We start from the raw sequence: 6,147 nt of genomic DNA, 5'->3' as shown, positions 1-6,147 counted from the left end.
TATTATGATTTTATTTACTTTCCATAGTGGTTAGGATTTGATTTGCTTTTGATTTGCTTTCCTAGTTTATAGAGATCTTTTTGTACCACACATATTATAAATATGTGTGGAGTCTTTTATTATTATCAAGCAGAATGAAGAATTAAATTATTAATCTCGTTCTCTCCTCCGGTTCTCCCTCTTGGAGAAACCGCCAGTTCTCTCAAATCTCTCAAAGTCACGCTAGTTTCCACCCTCTCTAATCTCTTTTCATATAATTTCTCTAGATAGGAATTAATCCCATATTAATTCCTATCAGATCATGTCTTCAAAAACCTCTTCTATTTTCCCAAAGTATTTCTATCTGAAGCTTCGACAGAACAAAAGCAGCCACACGATGCTTCCAACTCCCACAACATATCCAACCGCAGCACACACATATTCCCACTTTATCTCCTTCTCCTCTTCCCCATTTTCATCATATCCCGGTGGTGGTACATTAGTATTACTGCAGTTTATGTCGAGAGGGACACCGCATAGCCCCAAATTTCCTTCAAATGAATCAGCTGAGAATGTTTGAATTTGACGACCTTTTGGGATCACTCCAACAAACATATTGTAGGAGAGATTCAAGTGTGCAAGGAATGTGAGCCCCCCGAGCTCCCCTGGGATTTTCCCAACTAGTTTGTTTACAGAGAGGTCGAGTGATTCGAGATTACTCAGCTGACCAAATGATTTTGAGATGCTTCCTTCGAGAACATTGTGGGACAAATTGAGCTGATAAAGTGAGTTGAGATCTCCAATTGCATTTGGTATCTTTCCATGAAAATTATTAGAAGACAAATCAATGGTACCAAAACTTGACCAAATGTTATAAACATCTAGGGGTATTTCTTTTTTGCTTCTAGAGCAAAACTTAGGTTCCATTTTTGTACTGCGTTTTTTTTTAAATCCGACTTTGGGAGAGACGCATTACGGTCATGCGTCTCCTTTTAATGAAACGCACGAGCGTCATGCGTCTTAGGGTAAGACGCATAAGCGTCATGCGTCTTTGAATTTTTTTAATTTTTTTTTTTTAAATTAGAAGACGCATAAGCGTCATGCGTCTCTGTGTCGAATTAAACAGACGCGGCAGAGGCAGAAGCTTCATTCTGCGCAAAGAGGAAGAGAGAAAGCGATTATCCGGCCGATTTCCGGCGATTCTCGCCGATTTCCAACATATTACGGTAAGTTTTCTTCAATCTTTCAATATTTATCCCTTAATTAGGTGTTTATTGCATGTTTTTGTGTAGATTTCTCCCAATTTTGTAAATTAGGGTTTATTGCAAATTGTTCAATTTTGACCGATGTTTTGTTGTTTTGTTAGTTATAATGGATTTTATTGGTGAAATTCATTGTATAGTATAGTTTTTGATATGTTTGAGATACGGATATTGTGATTTTTGGTTGTGATTTTGCTTGTTTTCCTCTGTTACATTCTTGAACTTGTTTGTTTAGGACCTAATTTGGTTAGAGAGTTTCTAGAACTTTAGTACTAACTTTCAGATATGTTACTGGAAAGTGTAGAATATTAGGCAACTAAATTCTTTCTTTTCCACAATTAATGAATTAACATATTATGTTGTTTTGTGAATATGTCATTAGATTAGATGGCAACTTCAAGTTCTAGCGGACCGTTATTATATGGACCCGAAGATCCGTCAGTGCTATTTCTTCAGAGAAAACACATTTCAAATAAACTATTGAATGATGGCACAACACATGTTTTCAAAGTTCGACGAATGGAAAGTAAGACTTGGGAGGTGGATATTCATGACAATGTGATGTATTGGCTCGAGAGATTTGGTTTCAAAGGCGTGATGGATTGTGGGAAGTCGATGAAGGTCGACAATGAGCTTATCACGGCTTTGATTGAGCGTTGGAGGCCGGAAATGCACACTTTCCATCTACAGATTGGAGAGGCGACGGTGACTTTAGAAGATATGCAACTCATACCGGTACCATAGAGACAATGCCTCCATGATATTTCAATTGAATGTTGATTCATATTTATTCTTATCTTAGCACATATCATTGCAACTAATTCAGAGAATGAGACACATGAATTCAATACGATAGAGCCTCTTGCACGAGGTGGATCATAACCAATACCCACTTGAGGAAGTTGAACTATTCTACCACCCCAATACAAACTCACAAATACTGGCATCATTTCTGCATAAAAAAATATACAACATAATAACAATTAGAGACAATTTTTTTCTATAAACCCTAATTTAGTAAATTTGACAAGTTTGGCATTAGAAACCCTAAAGTTATGCAATAAACAACGAATAAGTGAGAAATGTTGAAAGATTGAACAAAACTTACCGAAAGATAAGAGGAAATGGCCGAAAATCGGCGAGAATCGCCGGAAATCGACCAAAAAATCGCTTTCTCTCTTCCTCTGTTGCGCAGAATGAAGCTACTGCCTCTGTCGCGTCTGTTTAATTCGACGAAGAGACGCATGACGCTTATGCGTCTTACCCTAAGACGCATGACGCTTATGCGTCTTCTAATTAAAAAAAAAAATTAAAAAAATTCAAAGACGCATGACGCTTATGCGTCTTACCCTAAGACGCATGACGCTCGTGCGTTTCATTAAAAGGAGACGCATGACCGTAATGCGTCTCTCCCAAAGTCGGATTTTTAAAAAAACGCAGGACAAAAATGGAACCTAAGTTTTGCTCTAGAAGCAAAAAAGAAATACCCCTAAACATCTACCATCTGCCCTTTCATGGTTAATGTTAGGCTAGACCTCCGCATGTTGTAATTAATGCGGCCCATTTTTCAATCACTCGGTAGCACCATAGCCTTCCAACTTGAGAAGTTGATTGAGTCAAGACCACCAGTAAACAGATTCGATGATATATCTAGAATTTGGAGATTTGGCCAACTAGCGCGACATCTTACTTCCCCATGGAATCTATTCGAGTGCAAAACAAGAACACCCAAGATCGATGATACTATGCATGGGAAAGTGCCATTCATCATGTTGTTCCCAACATTCATGTAGTTCAACGACTTGCAACTTTCGAGGGATTTTGGGATCTTCCCTTCTAGATTATTATCATTAAGATCAAGATATTGTAGCAGACATTTCATAGGAAAAATATCTGGAATTTCGCCGCTGATGTTGTTTTGACTCAGATCGAGAAACCAAATATTATCAAGTGGGCAAAGGGGCATGCTACCACTTAATTTATTTCCGGACAAGTCAAGAGTGTTAAGATGTGTGGCATTGCAGAGGGAGGTTGGAATTAATCCACTTAAACTGTTATTAGCAAGAGACAAGGACAAGAGTTTAGATTCAAGTGGAATGGACAACTGCAACTCACCCATAAGCTGGTTAGATTACAAGTATAGGATCTCAAGAGAAGAAGGAATATGGTAAGGCTTTCGAAAATCTGTTAGAAGATTATATGAGAGGTCCAAATACCTAAGTTGTGTTCCCCAAATCCAACTAGGTATCTCCCCTGCAATACTATTGTTTGATAGATTCAGTTCTTCCAAATTCAAATGTTTGATGAAATCGGGAAAGTTGGACAAGTTACACGAAGCTAGGTATAACACTTTTAACCGGAAACATCCATGTGAACTTGAACTGATGTTGCCAACATCTACCGACAAGCTGTTATCAGATAGACCAAGCAATATGAGATTGGGAAGGCTTCGAAAGTTGTCTAGTTGAAAAGTACCATTAAATTGGTTTTTCCTAAGATCAAGTTCCAACAACGAAAGGGAGACCCGACAGAGAGCAGGGAATGTTGCCAGAGAATGAATTATAACTCAAATCTAGGCGAGCAAGATTGGAAAGTCCTTCAAACAATGTAGAAGGAAGTGAGCCGGTCAAGTAGTTAAATGACAAATCAGCATAAATCAGCTTGGTTAGGTTACCTAAGGTGGATGGGATAGAACCCTTCAACGAGTTGAACGACAAATCGACATGAATCAGCTTGGTTTGGTTAGCAAAGGTGGGTGGAATAGAACCCTTTAAACTGCAGTTATAAAGAGTCAAGGTGGTCAGACTTGGAAAATTGGTGAACAAATCCGAAACCGCTACCATTGAAAGATTGTTATGATCTAGTCGGAGAATAGAAAGGGAATGAAGTTGCCAAAAGGATTTAGGCAAATGGCCATAAAGATTACAACCAACCATGCTCAATGAGGTGAGCATGGGTAAATATGATGATATAATATGGCCCCACTTTTTCTTTTCATTAAAGGAAGTCATATAGAGACCATCAAGATGTAGCTCTTCAAGCTTTGTTAGATTTTGGACAAGCATCTCCAAATTAGGGTGCTCGAGGTGGAGATACCGAGACTAGCCAATCTTGTCAACAATGAAATTTCAAAAGGAACCTGCCCACCAAAGCCAGCATATGACAAATTCAAATGTGTCAAATATGTCAGATTGCCAATACCTTTTGGAATGGGAGTGTAGTTCAAGTACAGATAATTGAAGGCGAGGTTGAGCTTCTGCAGATATTTAAATCTAAGAGACTCGACGAATCCCCAATTCCACCATAAATGGCCTCACCATCAAGCAGCAAACTAACGACATAGCCAGAAGAATCACATTCCACACCGTGCCACTTGCAGCACTCACCACTTTCATTCCATCGCACCAGCTTTGTTGAAAGAGAAGAATCGAAGATCAACTCATCCTTGAGTTGAAGCAACAAGATTTCCTGATGGCGGAGACATTTGTTATTATATGAATTTGTTGTGAAAATTAAGGACGAAATTAGTATGCAAATGCACCACCACAAGTTTGAAAGCATTGTGAAAGAGGATATTGATAATTATTTTGTGTACAAATGAAGATAGGTGCATGTGGGTTTAAATAGGCAATCCTATTTTTACTTCTTTTTTTTGACGTGGGGAGGGGTTTAACAATCTTTAATTAGTCTTAATTTTAGAGTATTCCCTGGGTTGAGTTCAAGTGGTACCCCACATTACTAAAGCCATTAAGAATTTTACATATTTTATAGTCTATTTTCTTGATCTTCTTTATAGTAGGGTAATGATAACTCATGAAAAGTGATATGGGATTTCTTTTATATGATTTGGATTTGAAGAAAATGATAGAACTCATTTCATATATGGCTTTAACCCAAAGTTCACGAAATTGACTTGAAGTCATTCTCTGCCCCAATCACAGAACTATTAAGAAAAACAACTATATTTCTGGCATTAGAACCTTGAATTGATTATAATAGATTATTTAGTTGTTAATGAGACAAAACAATCTTTCAATTTTCTGTTACTATTACCATTATACTACTATGAAACATGGGAGAAACTTTTTGTACTAACATGCAACACAAATCATCGTTTCATTACAAACTACAAACTTAAGATAAAATTATGCACACAATTAAACACATAGGGAACGAAACAAGCTAAGCTAAACCCCTTTTGTTTCACTCTCTTCTCTTACATAAAACAGAGATAACATTTCCAACATTATAGGTAAGCCTTATTTTTTATTGGGCTGGATTATGCCTTTGTTAGTTCGGTCCAAATTCTGGAGTTGGGCCATGCCCACAAAAAAGCATATTTATCTTTTGAAGAAACAAAATATAGTATCTATTTGGGTCAATACTTTTTTCTTTCTACTGATGATGAAAGTGCTATACTAATATGCATCAAAATCTTAGCAAAATTTGAAGTGCCAACTCATTATTGAAGAGACAATAATTGAATGAAGTTTTGCAACATGCTAACATGCACCACAAATAATCAGTACATTCCAAAATTCATTAAATTGTACAACCCACAAACTTTAATATAAAAACATGCGCATAAATCATAATTAAACATATAGGGAAGGAACCACACAAGCTAAGCCTATTTATTTTACTCTCTTACATTAATGTCTCCCGACTCGATTCCTTGCTGAAACACACTAAATTTTCCAACACTAATTTCTCCTGGCTCGATTCCTTGCTGCTTCTCTTCTTGCACGTCTTCTTCTCATGTCTCTAGCAATGAACATGTCTTCTACAACCTCTTCTATTTTGCCGAAATATTTCTCTCTGAAGCTTCGACAGAATAAAAGCAGCCACACGATGCTTCCTACTCCCACAAGTTCACAGCATATCCAACCGCAGCACACACGTATTC

General features: G+C 37.4%; 1 pseudogene; it reads right to left on the bottom strand.

Moving 5' to 3' along the window:
* Positions 1 to 294: 294 nt before the first annotated feature.
* Positions 295 to 4,802, bottom strand: LOC125189683 (annotated as a pseudogene).
* Positions 4,803 to 6,147: the final 1,345 nt, after the last annotated feature.

Source organism: Salvia hispanica, chromosome 1 (assembly GCF_023119035.1).
Source record: "Salvia hispanica cultivar TCC Black 2014 chromosome 1, UniMelb_Shisp_WGS_1.0, whole genome shotgun sequence".
Lineage (NCBI taxonomy): Eukaryota > Viridiplantae > Streptophyta > Magnoliopsida > Lamiales > Lamiaceae > Salvia > Salvia hispanica.
This window is presented reverse-complemented; position numbering and strand designations above follow the sequence as displayed.